Source organism: Ambystoma mexicanum, chromosome 11 (assembly GCF_040938575.1).
Source record: "Ambystoma mexicanum isolate Mex_15411 chromosome 11, UKY_AmexF1_1, whole genome shotgun sequence".
Taxonomy (NCBI): Eukaryota; Metazoa; Chordata; class Amphibia; order Caudata; family Ambystomatidae; genus Ambystoma; species Ambystoma mexicanum.
In genome coordinates, this window is record NC_090934.1 from 180,127,406 (window position 1) to 180,146,693 (window position 19,288).

The following is a 19,288-nucleotide window of genomic DNA, read 5'->3' on the forward strand; positions in this document are numbered from 1 at the left end:
AGAGGCTGGATTCCCTTGATAAGAAAGTGGATGATGTGGAGTAACCGCGTTCAGGCTCTGGAGGCAAACCAATCCGCCGCCGACCTATTTGAGACACAATTTGACATGCGTCTTGTAGATTTGGAGAGAAGGGAAGAAAAGCTCTTGCTCAAACTGGTCGATTTGGAAAATAGAGAGCAGTGCTCCAATCTCAGATTCCTTGGAGTTCCGGAACAGGAGGGGGAGACGCAAGCGGACATTCGCCAATATTAAGGAAATAATAAACTCTTTATTTGGTGGTGAAAATACTGATGTCCCTACCATTGATAGAGCACATAGAGCTGGAGGCTGCATGGGTGACCCTCGCTCTATCTTAGTGAAGTTTCCTTATTTTGTTGAGAAAGCTAAAATACTGGAGCTTGCCCGGAGAGGTGGCCGAATTGACTGGAAAGGCGCCAAGGTATCCATATATCAAGACCTGTCAGCGTTCACTTTGGCTCGCCGGAGGCTTTGTGGCCCCCTGACGAAGTGGTTGCAGGTCAAGGGAGTGCGATATAGGTGGGGGGCATCCCTTTTCGCTCTCATTTGAATTCAATGGCGAGAAATGTGCTCTTGTATCAGAAGCTGACATTCAGAAGGCGATGAGTGAATTGCTGAGTGACCCTTGTATGGAATAGGAAGCGGCTGGTGCAGGACCCAGCGAAGGTCATCATAAAGAATCCTCGGGGGTTCCTGGGGCGGCGGCGTGTCCGGGGGCACAGGACGTATAGGAAAATGACACCCCCCTCTCCGAGACTTTCGGGGACCTGACTTGTGGACTCTAGGTGTTTCTGTGTTTACACATTCTTCACTAGAAGGCCTTAAAGTGGGCCTTGGGTTTGTAACATGGTACCTGATATGGTATTTGCGGTTTGGCTATATATCAAGATGATCACTTTTTTTTTTTTCCTCTTTCCTCCCTCTCACGAAGCCGGGGGGAGGGGGAAAGGGGTAGGGCTCCGGATACGCCGATTCTTTTTTTTTTTGGGAGGTTTGTTCGCCCTGGTGGAGGCGATCCATGGTGGCCTGAAGGCTCGACTAGGAGATGTCGCAGCCCTGTCAGGCCCTGACAGGTTGGGGTGTTGGGGATGGGGGGGTTTGATGGAGGGGGGGAGAGGTGTCCGAGCTATGGAGGTTATGTGGTTTAATCTGTTTTGCATTGTTAGGATGTTGTGCACAGGGGTTTCTGAGCTAAACATGTACGTCGGCCTCCAGTGGGAGGTGTTTGGAGCAGTTGGCTGTTCTTATGTGTGATTCTATCCATCCTTTGTCGGTGGGGGTCCCTAAATGGGCGAGGTTTGAACTCCCCTACAAAGAGATCATTGATTTTGAGGGAGTTTGTCAGGCTCAAACTGCACTTCTTCTTTGTTCAAGAATCTCATTGGATTAAGGGGAGGAAACCTGCCTTTAAATCTAGGGCTATTCAGTATCTGTTCCGAGCTTCCTACGAATCAAAGAAGAGAGGGGTTATTATTTTGGTCTCTCCCGATGCTCATTTCACTCCCAGGACACGACCCTTCACCTCTCCCTTAACCATGAGAAAACGCTCCTCAGGAAGGGGCGTTTTCTCATGGTTAAGGGAGAGGTGAAGGGTCGTGTATTTACCTTTGTGGGAGTTTATGCCCCTAACGAAGCCCAAGATGTGTTTTGGCAAGGGTTGGGGCGAAGGATTACAGACTTAGCAGAGGGAACGATAATAGTCGGGGGAGACTTTAATATGGTGTTATCCCCAGATAGGGACAGGAAATCGACCAAACCTTGCCCAGACCTTAGATCACAACAGAAGTTAGCGGATACGTTTGTCCGGGTGAACGAGGAATTGGGCTTGGTTGATGCCCATCCTGCAGGAAGTACCCTAGACCCTCTCTACACTTACTCTTCCTCAGTGCATCAGTCCTTTTCCAGGATTGATTACGTGCTGGTAGATTCCTCAGTTCAGGACTACATTACGGATTTTGGTGTGGAGACAGTCCCTTGGTCTGACCATGACCTAATTAGTCAATTTGGGAGTTCCCCTGACTACTCATAGACCATCGCGGTGGATATGTAATGACTCCCTGTTACAAGACAAAGAGCTGCGTCAATCTCTCCTAGCCTCTATCAGTGACTATTTCACGTTAAACGATACCGGAGATGTTGACACTAGAGGGGTGTGGGACGCATTTAAAGCTACCATCAGAGGTGTCCTAATAGAAATGGGGGCGAGGAGAAAGAGGATTCGGACTAGCGAGGAACGTAAACTCAGGGAACAAATCTTGGCTATCAGCCGGGGGAAGTTTAGGTCTCAGATGATTCCAGCGCAGCGCGACCGCTTTCAAAAACTTAGAGCGAAATTGTCTGCTCTTCTCGTTGGACAGACAGAGAAAAAACTGGCATTTGTGAAACAGCGCTACATGGAAAAGGGGGAAAAGGTGGATAAGATCCTGGCCTGGAAGTTAAAAGAACTTCGCAAAAGTAGGCGAGTCAATCGTATAGTCGATCAACACGGGGTAAAATGGGTGGTAGATGCCCAAATCGCGAAGCAGTTTAAAATGTATTATGAAAAGCTCTATGCTACCGAGTATTCGGGAGATGGCTCCGATGCGGACCGTTTTTGTGGTTCGCTCCCACTTCCTGGTCTTTCACAAGAGTGTGCTGCCTCACTAGAGCTGTCCATCACCCCTCAGGAGGTGGTTGAGGCTATAGCTGCTTTGAATAGCGGTACCGCCACGGGGGACGATGGGTTTACTGTCTGTTTTTTTAAGACATTTCGGTCCTTTGTGGCCCCGTTTCTAGCTAGGGTGTATAATGATGCATTTGATTCGGGCTGCCTTCCCCCCTCCATGATGTCAGCTCTCATCGTGGTCATTCCTAAGGAAGGGAAAGACCCCTCGCTCTGTCAATCATACAGACCTATCTCTCTCCTAAACATTGATGTGAAAATCTTTGCTAAACTTTTGGTGAACAGGTTGTCCAGGTTTCTCCCTTCGTTGGTCCATGGGGATCAAGTAGGTTTTGTCCCTGGACGCCAGGGATCTGACAATATTAGGAAGACGATGGGCTTGATGTACAAGGTGTCTAGACGGGAGTCAGAGGCTTACCTCCTCTCGCTGGACTCTGAAAAAGCTTTTGACCGCGTTGAGTGGCCGTATATGGCGAAAGTGCTCCGTAAAATGGGTTTTGGTGACAAATTCTGTGGCTGGCTTGCGGCCTTGTATAACGGTCCCTCTGCGCGGGTGTTAGTTAATGGCTGTACGTCCTCAAGTTTCTCGCTTTCGAGAGGAACGCGCCAGGAATGCCCTCTTTCCCCCCTCTTGTATGCTCTGGCTATGGAGCCATTTGCCACGGCAGTCAGGGCCGACGAGGGAGTGACTGGGGTGCGGTGTGGGGATTATGAGTTTAAATTATCCCTCTTCGCGGACGATATCCTGGTGTATTTGTCTGACATTTACGCTTCCCTTCTGCGGCTGTTTGAACTGATTCGCTGCTTCGGGGCGTTCTCCGGACTTAAAATTAATATCTCTAAGTCTTGCATTATGCCCATGGGTGAGAAGGACCAGGATATTGAGGGTAAGAAGGAAGTACTTGGCCTGTGAGTTGAGAATGTCAGCACTAGATATCTGGGCACTAACCTACCAAGGGATCTGAGTAAGATATTTGAGTTGAATTTTCTTCCCTTGCAGACTAAGCTCTTTGAGGATTTGGCTAGATGGGCTTCCCTCACTCTTTCTTGGTTTGGGTGTATGGTCACTGTCAAGATGAATGTCCTCTCCAGGCTTCTTTATCTTTTTGCCTCGCTTCCCTGTCTCATCCCAGACTCCTTTTTTGAGTCTTTGCCGTCACGTATTCTCCGCTTTGTGTGGGACGGTAAGAGAGCTAGAGTCAAGTATGAAACCCTAACCCTTCTGGACTTTAAGTTATATTATAAAGCAGCTCAGTTACGGGTGATCTTGGAGCATCTAAGCGATGACCTCAGGACATCCTGGACATATGTAGATGATGTGCAGGTTCACCCTTACAAGGTCAGGGACTTGCTATGGTCCCCTCCGCGCTCTCGTCCAGCAGCTGTTAGGACCCACCCGATTCTTTCGGTTCTATGGGCTTTATGGAAACCAAATGGGGAGAACAACCTGCTCTCATCTTGGCCTTCCCCCCTGTCCTCCTTGTGGAGTCCTCCACTCAGTTTGGGAAACAAGGGCTTTCGAGGAACACAGTCATGGTCAGACCAGGGGATCGAGAGGGCTGCCCAATTGTTTGCCCAGGGGAACTTTATAGACTTTGCTCAGCTATCGGGTGTGCTGCCGGAGAATCCCCCTACCATTTTTGATTATCTGCGGATTAAGGGCATGCTTACTTTACTTACATTCAGACAGGTGTGGGAGGAAAGATTGGGGATGTCCATTGGTTAGTCTACATGGGGCTCTGTTTTTGGGTCTATATTTAAGGGGAAGCTCTACACGGCAGCCATGGAACATAATTTTAAAATTCTCCATTCGTGGCACCGGTCCCCCGTCACTCTGTCTAAGATGTGTCACGGCATTTCCCCTATGTGTCCTAGAGCTTGTGCTGGTAGAGGAACTTGGTTTCACATGTGGTGGGAGTGCCCGGTCCTTCAGGTCTATTGGGCAGAGTTGCTAAATTGGATTAAGGACATTTTGGGGACGTGTCCCTCCCTCCATCCTTTGGAGATCCTCTTGGGTACCCCCTTGTTGGAGAGTAATGATTCGCCTTTCTCCAGGGTGGAGGGGGCGATGCTGAGGGCTGGGAGAATGGCTTTGGCTCAGAAATGGAAGTGCCCTCAGGCCCCCACAAAAGCGGAATGGGTTAACAAACTCTTGTCTATTTTTACATATGAAAAGATAACTGCTATCACAAATGATAATATGTCTTCCTTTTTACAGGATTGGACACTTGTAATATTAAGTGAGGACTGTAAAGCCTTAACGCTCTAATTTTACTTGAGCCCTGACCAGTGTTTATTAATGGGAGGGGGGGATCGATCTGTGCTTGTACTATAAGTTTCCATTGTTTTTGGGGGGACCTCGCTGATAGAAAAGGATTGTTGCTTAGCCTTTACCTGAATAATGCTTTGGCGCTTCCTCTTGCACAGTTTTGTCATTTTGCACTGTCGAAATGCTTCCTTTTTTAGCTCTTTTTATTCCTCGGTAGCTCATTGGTTGGTGGGGATGGGGGAAGGGATGGGTGGGGGGTGTGGTGTTAATTTGGTTGTGATGGCTTAGTTTCCTTTTGTTCTTGTTGTCATTGAAAAGTTTCAATAAATACATAGTGGAAAAAAAGTGCTGCTTGGCGCTAAATTCATCAATTTCTTATGAAACTACTGTGATTGAAAAAGTCCTGCAATGCCAGGATCATTAATTATGCCTCAGAGGAACTGGGCCTCATTTGAATGACGGCTCCTGCCAAAATTATCTTTGAAAAATCAACCAGGGGTTTTGCTTTCATTTTACACGGGAAACGCGTCTAAAACTTTGCAAAAGTATCTAAAAATCAGCTGTTCAGAGAAAGACTCTAAATAGATGCCTGTTTAAATGTATCCATGCTGCAAAACAACTCCAGCACTCAAGAAAAGATCTATAGCTGCATAAAGTGTGTATTTGCTGGAGATGAAAACCGAATTCAAAGAAATAGTAAAATGTGCTTTTTCTGACTGAAGAGAGAAAATCGCCTATTTAAAAGTAAATTGTTGTGTGAAGCCTGCTTACTTAGCAATGCAAAAGGATTTGTTGCTGGTAAAAGTACACCTATAAACTGTTTTGATTCCACAGGTTTAAGTCAAGATGTAAAATGAGAAAATTGAAGCTAAAACAAATAGTCTAAGTTGGCAACCTATAAAATAAAACTTGCTCTGGCAGTTGCTGCCCAGAGAAAGGGTGACACCTGATACACTTCTGGCACAGGAAAGCGCTAATTGCCAGCTTGAAAGACTTTGAATGCACCAGAACAAAGAAACTTCATAAGCTCATCAGACATTCGTCTTTGCTCAAGGCTGCGACAATATCAGGCTGAGACTCTCACCTGTCAAGTGTGAGTGGCAATAAAACCTTCAATCAAGAGAGAGGCCCCTCATTCTGCTTCAAATAAACTGCCAATAGAAAGCAGTTGGGGGAAGGAAAAAAAAACAGATCAAGTGACAATGGACTTCCTTTTAGCTTTAAAGGCTATTTTGTAACTGAACTTTAAAGGCATTTAACTTTGCAGCAAGAATTAGGAAAAATATGAAATGTTCGTAGCTCTAAATCTAATTTTATGCTCTTTCTTTGAAAACGTGGTAGAACTCATTACTGCATGAGGAACAGAAGTTATAAAAAATGACAGATTACGGGGAAAGTATTGATGTTGCGTACATAACATTTTGTACATACATCCCTGGGGTAAATGCGCATCTGTGTACAAAATTTGTGAATTTTAGGCCAAATCTTTCAAGTTTAAAATGAACAAAATGTGTCAGCAAGGCGAAACCAGGTCCCACATACTTGGGGTTTGGATTGAAACATGATGCACAAAATATGTAACCTATGTATCTGATTTTCTCAGAGGTTGCAACTGCATAAATATGTTTTTGTGGCAAAATTAGATTTTGGTTCCAGTAGCTAGGGGAGGTTTCTAAACACTGTAAAAATCACCCCATAAACATGACATCCTTTTTCTGTGATCCAATCAGCAAAGAGCTATGAGGAGACTTCTACCTTGCCCAATCCTGTTATTAGAGGCGGGAGTAGTAAGCCTGCCCTGGTCATATACTTTAGTGATGTCATCGGTCATGATAAATAAGGGCCCTTGACAGCACTAAGGACACACACTGATTCCTGATTTCTACGCCGGTGCCCTGTTCCTGTCTGTTCCTGTCTTCATCTTGCATCTATCCATCTAAACTCCAGATCCCAACCACAAGGCCAAGCAATTGCTGATCCTGCTTCAGGTAGGCCTCAATTCCAAAATGATCCCAATAACCAAAGGGAAGCGGTGGTGTTTTGGGGAAGCATCCTGAATTTACCTGGCTTGCTGCCACTCACTGCCATCCTGATAACCTGCTATCCAGACGCCCTATCCAGTAACCAGAACTGCCAGTCCAGAAGAACTATCCTTTGGTATCCAGTCCCTGCCCAGCTGACTCTGCCCAGCTGAGTTTGTCCGGCTGCCTTGTGTTAGACCAGATCCCTTTGGTGATCCAGAGCACTGACTGTCCAAAATCCAAACCAAAATTGGACTGTATCAATAGGAACCATAGAAACATAGCCAACGTTGCCTTGCTTTGTTCCATCCCAATCTCTAAGTCTTCCAATACTCATCCTGATAACTGTACTATTGTCACAATCATTCTTGAAATCCTGCTTTGATTCCTTGTGCTAGCGCAAGTATCTTTAATACTTTTTTCTTGTGAAATCCTAAGCCCTTAGTCCTCCCTCGGGTAGTCAGCCAGGGCGGGGGCGGAGGTGCTAGGGTTGATTCTGCGGATCAACCCTGGAGCTTATTGTGTCTCAATCTGGTCACCTAGACTGAATGCCCTAGTGTAATGTAAAACTGTCCTTGTAAATAAATGGATTTCTGTTCCTTTTTTGCACCTTTATTTTCTGAAAACGCACCTCACTAGATCCTGCATAACTCACTCAATTTAACAGCTAGAGACCTCATTTCACTTTCATCTGGTACCTAGGATCCATAGCTACCCCCAAAATCCAGATTTACAATATTTCACCCATTTTTATTAAAAACCGTTTGGTTAATTTTAGGCAGGAATGAGCATTTTTGCAAAGTTTTACACGTTATTTTTACTATCAATTGTTTTAAACCTTATATTAATTTTCCAATTGTATGCTTTTGCTCAATCTATTGCTTATGATTGCTTGTAACTTTCCAGTGTTGCTCCCGTAGATAATTGTACTTATTTAAGGATTTTTGCACACATTCATTGATTTATTCAGCCATTTCTGAGTGTCACTTTAACCTTGCAAGGGTTCAAATCCGTTTTTCTCTCTTGTTTGGGGAGGGAAGGTTGGATTCGAATTATGTTTCTTGTTCCTCATTCCTGATTACCTGCTGCTTCCTTATATCTATTTAGAACTGATTATTTGTGGGTTGAGGAATATTGCAGGGGGAAATCCTAACTTGAGTGCTATTTTTCCCAAAATTCAAAAGTGTCTTTATTTCCTGGTGTTTTGTAGTTGTGTTAATAGAAGGTTAAACTAAGTGCATTGCTTACATTCATATTGTTTTTATCACCCCATTGGTGATTGCTGCCCCATATATTAAAAAGTGTGTGATTTTAATGAATTTCTAAATAAATAAATATTAACTTTACTGACCAGCCTGGTTCCTGGTCCATCGTGAGCCGGGGTATTTGAATAAGGGGTGTGATATGAGTGGTCTATCTCTCAAATATTGAACCTATATATATAATAAAATAAGCATTTCAGTTATGCGCTGCATACTAGGCTAAGACCAGGGTGTATCTATCGCCTGATTGAAATCCTTAACAGCTAAGTAGTGATTGCGACCCACACCATTTCAAATCTTTCATATGGGAACTTGATAAACCACTAATGGTAAATACCATACGCTCAAGTAATCACGAATATAATTTGGATCAAGGGACTTGGGCCTGTAAAAGAGTACTCCAAAAGAATGTGATACTACTAAAGAAATCCCACATGTCGAGAGACAAAATAACTAAGGAGATAAAAACAGCTGAAGCAAGTATTTCGAAACTGGAACAGAGCCACTACATTTTTAAAATTACAAAGGCAGGGGAGGGATCTGTGCTGAATAGTCTGATTAAAAAAAAGACCTCTCGAAATATTTGGGCCTTGGTAAATGAGAGATAAAGTCATCAGCTGCAGACCCAAAGTATCAATGTCTGGTTGGAACATTTCGGCACATTGTTTAGTAAGTCTGGGGAAGATCTTTCGGTTATTCCCTAAGAGACTCCATGGATATTTAAGATAACAAAGGAAACAGTGGAGTTCTTGATAAAAGAGTAATTGTTGTCGAGAGCTCTTGGTCTTAATGGTTTCACAAAGTAAATTCTGAAGTCGGATGCCTGCACTTGGACAGATGTCCTGTATGCCCTTTTTGAAAATATCATTGCCCTAAGAACATGCCCAGAAAGCTGGAAGACTGCAATCATAAGAAAGGCGATCGGACTGATACTAACAACTATCGTCCGATCGCCCTTCTAGGCGCAAATAGTTAGATCCTTGCTGGCGGAGTGTTGTTGGAACTGGAGAGCATCCCAGAGAAGAAGAATATTCTGGATAAATCCCAGATAGGATTTAGGATATGCATGTCCACTTGTCTCAATGGTCTAATTGTAAATATGCTTCGAGAGAGCGCATGGGAAGTGCGAAAAAAGCACACTGTGTATGGCCATGGTGGACCGCTCTAAGCTTATGACACCATAAATAGGTCCTGCCTATGGGCTCAGTTGAGCTCTTGGGGTATCCCTAATGGACTCCTGGCAGCAATGATCTATCGAAAGTATAAAGTATGTTACAGATTGACTACCCCTCTCTAGAGATCCTATATGTAACACAGGATTGATGTGGAGCAACGACTTTTTTGATTGGTAGGGTTATCACCTTGGTGGGGACAATTATTTAAACTGAACGCATTTCTTGCAAAACAAAAATCTCTTTAATAGTTTTTCATAAAAAACATCTTAAAAAAACACATTACAAAATTTGATCTTCAAATCATCAATCAAACCTTTCATACAACATATAACTTCTACAATGACGGGGTTCAACAACTTAAATATTCTTCAAGCATAACAGTTATTGGTGATATGCATATACGACATAGGAAAAATACACTAGGTTTTCCTTTCTCGGTCGACATATGTTTTGGCCCTTGGTAGTGTACCACCTTTGTCTGTGGTGGTCAATAATTTATGTGTTGGGCCATCTTCAGGACATTAATTATTTCGAAATAATGTGCCAAAAAAGTTAGTTTGTTAGTGCACTGGAAGGTCAGTTTCGTTCCCCATTGACATAGATTAAGTGATCTAAAACATAAACAATAAATGTATTAAAATACAAAAAGAGATTGAGCTCACCAAATGATTGTTGAAAGATGATGGCCAGTATTTAATAATCTAGACTGTAGCACCACACCCACCTGTGGTCCATAAGCTATAATTTAGGGCATCTGAGCTTCGGCTACTGGGTGTTACAATGTATTGGCATCCAATGTCAGGAACCCTACAGAAATAGGGAAAGGATAAGGGACTACTAAATAATCTATCCATAGTTTTAACTGAATTAATTCAACATGATGTAGAGAAAAAAAATGTACAAAAAGACACGTCACTGTCTGTGTCTTCTGTGCGAGTCTCGAGCTAATGGAGATCGACGGTGAGAAGCTCCACAGATGGAGGCGGCAATTTGGAGATGAATTCTACTGTCGTTTCTGTTGGAAAGGGCGAGAGATGTGACATTAGCACTTTCGTTATTTGGTCCCATAACAATGAGACTAAGTATTTATTTGATTTACTTTAGGTGTAGCATGGGTAGAAAGATGGTGTCTCCAACTGCTAGTTTATGCAACTTTGGGCGCAGTTAGTGCACTTATAATCACAAGCAGTTTTGTTAGCGTGTCATGATTATGTTAGTACACTGTATATTTCAAAAGTGTTTTGCAGCTTGAAATGCCATTCATGCGGGCTTAATAAATGGGTTGGCGTCTATCGTATTCTGTATTGATACTGGAGCACGATGTGTTCAAAATGCCTCGTTGGACGCTATAAGTTGTAATTTAAAGAAAAATGCACAAGCGGAACGGCGTCTCAGCTGTTCCCTAAGAGTCTATTTGCCGCTCCATTTGGGGTGCGTGATACGGTATAGAGGGCTTACCTGTCTGCTCGTAGTAGTTGGACTCGTTAACTGGCAGCTGATGGAAGTTGGACCGTGTTGTCTTAGTCGGCAGCGGATTACTTAAAAAGGTGTTCTCTTTTTTTTAATGTCACATGATAATGTCATGTGACACGTGCCGTGCTTAAACTTGCAAATTACAAAATAGCTGTGTTGCAAAATGTTTTCAGCAATAGCTCGGATTATGTACACACACTTTCCCCGAAGGGGTAGGTGCACATGTACCAAAAGATTCACTTAAGTTTTAAGTTTGTTTAGAATATTAGCTTGATACGGAGTATTACCGTATTGTTGTTAATAGTTGCGTGTTCTATTGTGCCTCATTTCCCATGTTCAACAAAAACAGATGGGAGAGAGGCTTATACACTCGTAGTCTAATGCATGGTCATATTAACTGAATGAAAAGATATAGGGAGCTTTAAAAAACTCATATTTGTTAGCCGGCAAGGGATGTTCTAAATATTTCCCATAAGTGGATATTTCCCCGTTTTGCCATATCGACGGTTCTACAAAGGGAGAGCTCTACTTAGTATGAAAGCCCAAGACATTCCCTGTTTAGAGATGGTTTAATAGAGCTATTAATTGATTACATCAAGTTGCATTGTCAAACAGACATTGACAGTTTGTAAGAGTCTAAGGTAACCTATTTTGAAGCTTAGTTGTGTTCGGTTCAGTCGGAAGAACGCATCCAACTTCGGTTCATTACTTGAACCGGTGTGGCGAGGGTGGTTAATATTGTGATCGCGGTGGTTGCAAGCAGGTGCTGTAATGTGGCTGAAGAAGATTATCTATTTAAAGGATTCTGCTCTTAAAAGGTACTAGATAAATGCACTCCATTCAACAGCGATATTAAGGCAGTGTTTCACTGTATCTAAGTTGTAGGTCCACTTTTGCTCACTTCTAGTGAGGATCAAGTCTCTATTTTCTTGGGGATGGCTTAATCACCTGGATCACACACCACACCAGATCAGGGCATTTGTGCTGTTTAGCTGTAAAATGGGCAACTAATGGTTTGTTCTCTATTTTGTTGCGAATACACGACTTGTGTTCACAAATTCTTTGGCGTATCTGCCGTTTGGTCTTCCCTATGTGTACGGGATCACAGGGACATTTAATTGCATAAACAACCCATTGGGTAAGGCAGTTGGTGAAAGACTTTAGTTGAACTACTGTGTCTCGTAGTTTAATGCTTTTCATGGTAGTTGTTTGTGCACAGACCGAGCATTTACCACAGCGATGGTGGCCTTCCACAGGAGGTACACCCCACAGAGATGTCTGTGATGGTCTAACTGCCGGAATGATGGGGTAAGTGTGTACAAGGGTATCTTTGATGTTCCGTTGTCTTTTAAAAGCGAAACAGGGTACTGGTGGGTTGAAATCCTCCGTTTTGATCATGTGCCAGTGTTTTTGAATAATTTTTCTGAATTGACTACTGATGAGGCTGTATGTACTCACACAAGTCATTTTCTCCACAGTGTGGCGTTGAGGGGATGGGGGACAAACCTAACTGTCCCCACCAAGGTGATAACCCTACTAAGCAAAAAAGTAGTTGCTCCACACCCAATCCTGTGTTACATATAGGATCTCTAGAGAGGGGTAGTCAATCTGTAACGTACTTTATATTTCCTTGATATTTCCTTGATACTCTCCCTTAAAACAGATTTGACCCCCCCCGTCAACAAAAAATTAGGGAGTACACAATCATTTATCCCAGCAATGATCTATCTACGTTGGAATACTTCGATCCAGGTTAAACTGGATGCCGAGGGTCATCTTTCCGCCATGATAAGCACAGAGAGGGGTGATAAGGCAGGGATGCATCCTAGTGCCACTCCTTTTTAACCTTTATGTTGCAGACTTTGATAGTTTGTGGGACTACGCTCTTGTGAGCCCTAACATTGGTGGGGAAAAGATCTCTTGGTTAGCATACGCTGAAAACATAATTTTGCTTAATTTTACCCCTCAAGGAATACATCAACTGACATCAACTGATGTTGCACATAAGGTTGTCTGCAGAGGGCAATCAACTCCTCATTAATCCTGGGAAACCCAGATTATGAAGTTCTCAAATCCAACGAGAAAAAAGATTGATCTGTGCTGGTCTGTGCAAAAGCAGAGAATAACATTGAGTGGGGACTGTATCAACCTCAGATTCCGTATATTAGCTGGCTCTAATTTTTTTTTTTTTTTTTTTTCCAAACTTTATTTATATTTTACAATAACCGGTAGGCATGGCTCCAACAGGGAGCTGCTGAATGCAATATCCCACAACAATTCCCCCACCCCACCGCCCCCCATCCCCCGTATCCACAGTATCTTTGAGAGTTTCTACTCATTGCCTTAGTCGCATGGACGTTTTCTCTCCTTGTCTTCCCGCTCCTCCCTCTTACGGACCTGAGTTCTGGGTGTTTGGATTATCAGGGTCCGAAGTAACAGATTTGTTCATCAGGTAGGTGATATATGGTCCCCAGATATCAGGAGGGCGTGCGTGTAAAGGTAGTGTACGAATAAATTCAGTGTCCATATCTTGGCAATAAGTTATATCCTTTTCCCAGTCTGCTACCCTAGGGAGTGGGCCCCTGCCCCACGACATGGCTATTCTCCTTCGTGCTAGCACCGTGAGGAGTGCCGCCAGCTTGCGTGACGATGGCTGCAGATGTCTTGTGAGGCCAAGAAGCGGGCCCAGCGGCAGGGGGGTCATCTGCTCTCCTATAATCTCGGATGTTGTTTGTATAACGGTGGACCAGAATTGCTGGATACCGGGGCAGACCCATGCCAGATGAAGAAAGTCGGCGTTGGGACAAACGCATCTCTCACACTGGGCCGACGCCTCTGGGTGGTGCCTGTGTTTTTTGGCGGGTGTGTAATATGTTTGGTGTACAAAATTGAAATGGATCAGTTTGTAGCGAGAATTTAGCGCCACTTTTTGAGTTTGTCGCAGAATGTAGGCCCAGTCTTCCTCACTGATTGGTTCCTGCAAAACCGATTCCCACCTGTGTTGCACTTTAGGTAGGAGCTTCCTCGTGTCACTCACCAGGGTTTTGTACAGAGTTGACACCAGTCTGCCCTCTCCCTGTGCTAATATTGTGTTATGTAGCAGCTCCCACGTGGGGGGTTGTTTAGGGAATGAGGGGAATAGCTCCTGCAGGGCGTGACGGAGTCTGAAATAGAGAAAGACGTCCAAGGATGTGTTCCCTCCCTTGTCCTTGGCCATTTGGGTGGTCAGAAAGGTGCCCTCTGGGAAGAGGTCTCCTAGCGTTTTTACTCCTATTTTGTCTACCCATAGCAGGAATACCTTTTCGTTCGTGAGAGGGATACCGGGGATAAATTTTATAGGTAGTATGGGGGAGAATCGTACAGCCACTCCACACGCACTGGCGATCTTCTTCCATATCGCATATGTAGACAGGACCGTGTTCAGTGTCTTATGCGGCACAGGGATGTGGCTGATTATGACTGCGGATAGTAAATCGGGGGAGGCCAGGGCTCTTTCCACTTGCACATGTGGTCTTACATAGTGGATTGAGTACCAGTGGCTCAGGAATTGAGCCTGAGCCGCCCAGTAATATTTCTCTATATCTGGGAGCGCCAGACCTCCCTTCGCTATAGGTAAAGTGAGTGTGTCGTAAGCCACCCGAGCCGGTTTCCCCGCCCATATTAACTCTAGGATCGTGCTCTTGATCTTTGACAGAAAGGACTTGGGGAGAAGTAGCGGGATATTTGTGAAGAGATATAAGAGTTTGGGGAGAATAACCATTTTCGTCAGTGAGGTCCTGCCCCACAGCGTCAATGGGAGTGATTTCCATCTCTGAATACGTTCAAGTAATAGCTGCAGTGCGGTTCCGTAATTATCTCTAAATATCTCGTGATGGTTACGTGACATCTTGATCCCCAAGTAGCGCACTTTCGAGGTTTCCCATTGGAACCCATGGTCGTCGGCGAACTCTGAGGTGCACGGAGTCAGGGGGAATACTATCGATTTGGAGTGGTTGGTTTTGAGCCCTGACATTAACCCGAATTTTATCACCTCTCGCATTACGGGGTTGAGGTTGACTTGGGGGTCGCTAATGAACAGCATGACATCGTCCGCGTATAGGGAGACGATTAGCCTGTGAGGACCCAGTTTTAACCCTCGCTCTAACTGCTCGGCCCGTAGCCTCGAGGCTAGGGGTTCCATCACCAGGGCGAAGATAAGGGCCGAAAGAGGGCAACCCTGTCTCGTCCCGCGTTCCAATGTGATCCCCGATGATTTAGTGTTCCCGAGTGTGATGTACGAGCGTGGATTATTGTAAAGCAGAGCTACTAGCTTCAGGAAGAAGTTGCCCAGACCCATCTGCTTCAGTGTCGCGAACATGAAAGGCCACTCTACAGAGTCAAACGCCTTCTCGGCGTCCAGCAGTACTGCTATCGCCTGCTGTGTCGAGTCTAGGGCCTCGATGACGCCAAACAGCCTCCTTATGCCGAACGTTGTGCTACGCCCCGGGATGAACCCGGCCTGGTCACCCAGCACTAGTGCTGGCATCAGAGGGAGCAGTCTGGCCGCCAGGATTTTGGCCAGGATTTTGTTGTCCAGGTTGATCAGAGAGATCGGTCTATACGAGGCGCAGCTCTCTGTAGGTTTTCCGGGTTTATGCAGCATCATCACGTTGGCTTCACGCGTCGTGGGGGGAAGTGCTCCTCGACCCACCGCCTCTTCGTAGACCTGCAAGAGGAGGGGGGCCACTATGTCCATGTGCGCCTTGTAGAACTCGCCGTTGAGCCCATCGGGGCCGGGTGCTTTGATATTAGGTAGGGATTTGATTGCCATCCGGATTTCTTCCAGTGAGATGGGCGCGTTCAGGGGTTCGCGCAAGTCTTGGCTTACCCAATACAGTTCTGTGTCATTCAGGTATTCTTGTATCGCTTCGGGGTCTGATGTTCCTTTTGAGCTGTACAGGTCTTGATAGAATTCCCGGAAGGTGTTGGAGATCCCCTCCTCCGTGTAGACTATCTGTCCTTGCGCATCTGTGACATATTCAATATGAGGTGGGACTCTGTCTATCGATAGTAGTCGGGCCAGCAGTGCACCTGGTTTTTGCCCCTCACCGTACTGCCTGATCTGCTGTCTACGACCCATGAACTTCAGTTCGCGGTCCGCTGTCTCCTTAAATTTCAAGAGTTCTTGCTTAAGCTTGGCTTGCGTGCATGGATCGGGGGTGTTGAGGAGATTCTGTTCCAATTCCTTTAAACGGTCCTCTATGTTGGACAGTTCCCTTCGGATCATTTTTAGTGTCCCGTTTTCTTTGGTCAGGCAGATTCCTCTGACAAAGCACTTGAATGTTTCCCAAATGGTGCCTGCGGAGTCAACCGAGTTTTGGTTGGTGTCTATGAAGGAGAGTATTTCTTGCCGCAGTTCTGCTGCAAACACTGCGTCTGTGAGTGAACCGGGTTTAAACCTCCAGTTGAGGCCTGGCACTGCTGTGCCCGCTAGGGTGGCCTCCAATACCACCATCGAATGGTCGGAATAGGACCTTGGTAGGATCTGGCACGCGTCCCACCTGAAAGGGCTGTGGGAGGACGCCAGGCTATAATCGATTCTAGAACTGGTGTTGTGCACAGCTGATCGGAAGGTATAGTCTCTCCTGTCTCGGTTGTGTCTTCTCCACATGTCGGAAAGATTGAAGGCCTGACAAATCTCTCGAACCTGAGTACTTGCTTTGGACGGGTTTCCTGAAGTGTTGTGGGACCTGTCGAGCCTGGGGTCGAGCGCGGTGTTGAGGTCGCCCCCCCACACCACAGTCGACGCGTCGGTCGTGGCTAGATGGGACATTATCCAGTTAAAGTTATCGTGTCCATCTGTGTTTGGAGCGTAAGAGTTGACCACCACCACTTCCTTTCCAGCGATTATTCCTTTCACCAGTAGGGCCCTTCCTTCGGTGTCCTTCTTTGACTCGATGAGGCTGAAATTGGTCCTCTTATCGATCAGGATCGCCACGCCTCTGGCGAACGATGAGTAGGACGAGAAGTACCGGTGGCATCCCCATGATCTGGCCCAGCGCTGTTCCGACGAGGGTAGTAGATGAGTCTCCTGGAGTATCGCTATGTTGATTTTGTGTCTCCGCAGATATTGAAGGATTCTCCTCATTTTCGTAGGCTGGTTGCCGCCGCGTATATTCCAGGTGGCGATTCTCAACGTTGTCGCTGCCATCTGAACGGATCAGTGTAATCCTGTCGGGCCGGGGCCCGCGGAGTTAGCTGGAGTCGCTTTCGGAGAAGGAGCCAGGAAGACTTGGCGATTTGTAGGTACATAGTTCCTCGCGTGGCTGTCGTGGATCGGGGGTATGTGGGTTGAGGCGGTATTACTGAATTAACTTCCCTCCCATGCACGGGCAACCCCCAACAGGCCCGTGGTAAACAGTCCCATAGTAACGAAACAACTTGCATTGCTGTGCTCGGGGCGCAAGTGGCCCTCCAAGAGAGGGCTAGCTCCCTTCCCCGGATACAATAGTGGTCTGCGGTGGTCTCTCCTTGTCAGCCATGCAGACACTAGCCCTCCCATTAGGTACCTTGTAGGCAAAATTTATGGTGGATTTCTTCTCGGTCTCTCTCCCCTTTGAGGCCTTCCGTTGGAGGAGGCGGGTCTGCAGCCCGAGCGGTCCAGATAATCGCTCGTCTCTTCCGGAGAGTTGAAAAACTGGGTCGTCCCCTCATGTTGGATTCGGAGTTTGGCAGGGTAGAGCATGGCGTATTGTATCTGGTTCTCTTGAAGCCTGCGCTTTACTGCCGTGTACGATCTTCTTTGCGCTTGGACCGCCTGGGAGAAATCCGGGAAAAATTGGATTTTATCACCGTCGTACTGAAGATCGCCTTTCTCCCTGGCCGCCCGTAGGATGGCGTCCCGGTCTTTGTAGTTGAGCACTCTCGCTATGATTGGGCGAGGATTAGCCCCCGGGATCGGTCTGGTGTTGGGAATTCGGTGGGCTCTCTCCACAACAAACAGTTTGGACAGGATGTCTGTGCCGAAAAGGTCTACGCATAACTTCTCAATGTAGTCCTCCATCTTTGTGTTGAGTTGTTGTTCCCTAGCTCCAACGATCCTGATGTTGTTGCGTCGGGAGCGGCCCTCCAAGTCTTCATTCTTTGCGTTTACCGCTTTCATTTGCCCTTCTAGGGAGGCCACTCTGGAAGTCAGGGCCGCTGCTCCGTCGTCGAGGTCCGACACCCTCTGCTCGACTGTGTCAAGTCTATCGGCGTGTTTGTCTAACCGGTGCTGGAGCAGATCAACCTTAGAGGAGAGGGTGTCGAGTTTGCTCCCAAGACCGCCAATTCCGGCTTTCAGTTCTAGGAGAATTTCCCTGATGTCGAACCCGTGGGCCTCCTCCTCGTCTTGGATGGGAGATAGCGCTCTGCCATTTGAGGTGGTTGGTTTGGTCACGGAGCTGCCCTCAAAGTTTAGCTTCTTTTGAGCTCTGTCCATTTTCTTTGAGGCCGCCATTGGCGCTTGTGTAGCGGGGGTCCTACAGGGCACCGGAGGTAGGTCCGGGGTCCCGGTTGATCCGCGCCTCCGTTGCGCTATCTCGGATGGGGTTTCTCTCCTGATGTTTCCCTTTGTGATAGGGTATAGTGGAAGCGGGAGTGACGCCGGGTCCAAGCGCTATCTACTGCTGGTTCTCGGCTGGCCCGTACGTTGGGGGTTCACGCGGACCCCGGCTTGCGGTTTCCCGCGCCCCGCGCCTTCACACAGGCTGAAATTCACCCCGGGGAGTATGGACGGGGGCGCACGGGGGCGCGCGTACCTGATCTTCGGGGTTCGTTCAGGACGGCTCCTCCGAGATTCTGCCGGATGTCCCACCGCTTTCGGCCGCTCAGGCCGTCCCCCTCCGGGCCCGCTCTGTCTCCGACTGCCTCGCGTCTAGCCCGCGCCGGCGCTCCACTCGGACCGGGGAGGGGGAGGGTTTCTCGTCGCTGAGGAATCTGGACCCAGCATCCGAATTACGACGAAAGAAGTACTTCGTTTTGTTCAGAATCGCTTTGGCTACAAACTGGGGGTGGCTGCATACACAATGCCCAGCGCAGATGCCTCGATTCGTCAGGATTTCTGAGGGAGCTCCGTGGAGCTCACAGGGAGGCCGCCATCTTGGACGGCTCTCTAGCGCCCTCTATTAGCTGGCTCTAATAATAAATGGGTTGAAGATGGTCTGGAAACAACGGTGGATCAAGCTCTATCACAAATGATTAAGAATTTGCACTGTAAATTCTCAATCTTTCCTTTGATCAAGTATTATCAGTTCAAAATGATACCATTAACTCCTGTTGACATGGACATTGAGCTGTGGGCCTGCGACTGAACTGAGAGCGGCTAGAGGGTAGACTATGGAAGAGGTTGTTGAACCTTCCACTGTCATTACCGATGACTGCCCTCTGTT

General features: G+C 46.5%; 1 long non-coding RNA gene across 4 annotated transcripts in view; it reads left to right on the forward strand.

Annotated features, from left to right (window-relative positions):
* The window catches only part of LOC138503192 (uncharacterized), a 341,052-nt gene that overhangs the window by 103,799 nt on the left and 217,965 nt on the right, over positions 1 to 19,288 (forward strand). Inside the window, exon 3 of one of the 4 annotated variants that reach the window (XR_011279583.1) lies at positions 5,784 to 8,310. The exons of the other annotated variants lie outside the window; for them this stretch is intronic. This is a non-coding gene — a long non-coding RNA (uncharacterized lncRNA). Of the gene's footprint in view, positions 1 to 5,783; positions 8,311 to 19,288 lie in introns of those variants that run through there. 4 annotated transcript variants of the gene reach the window in all.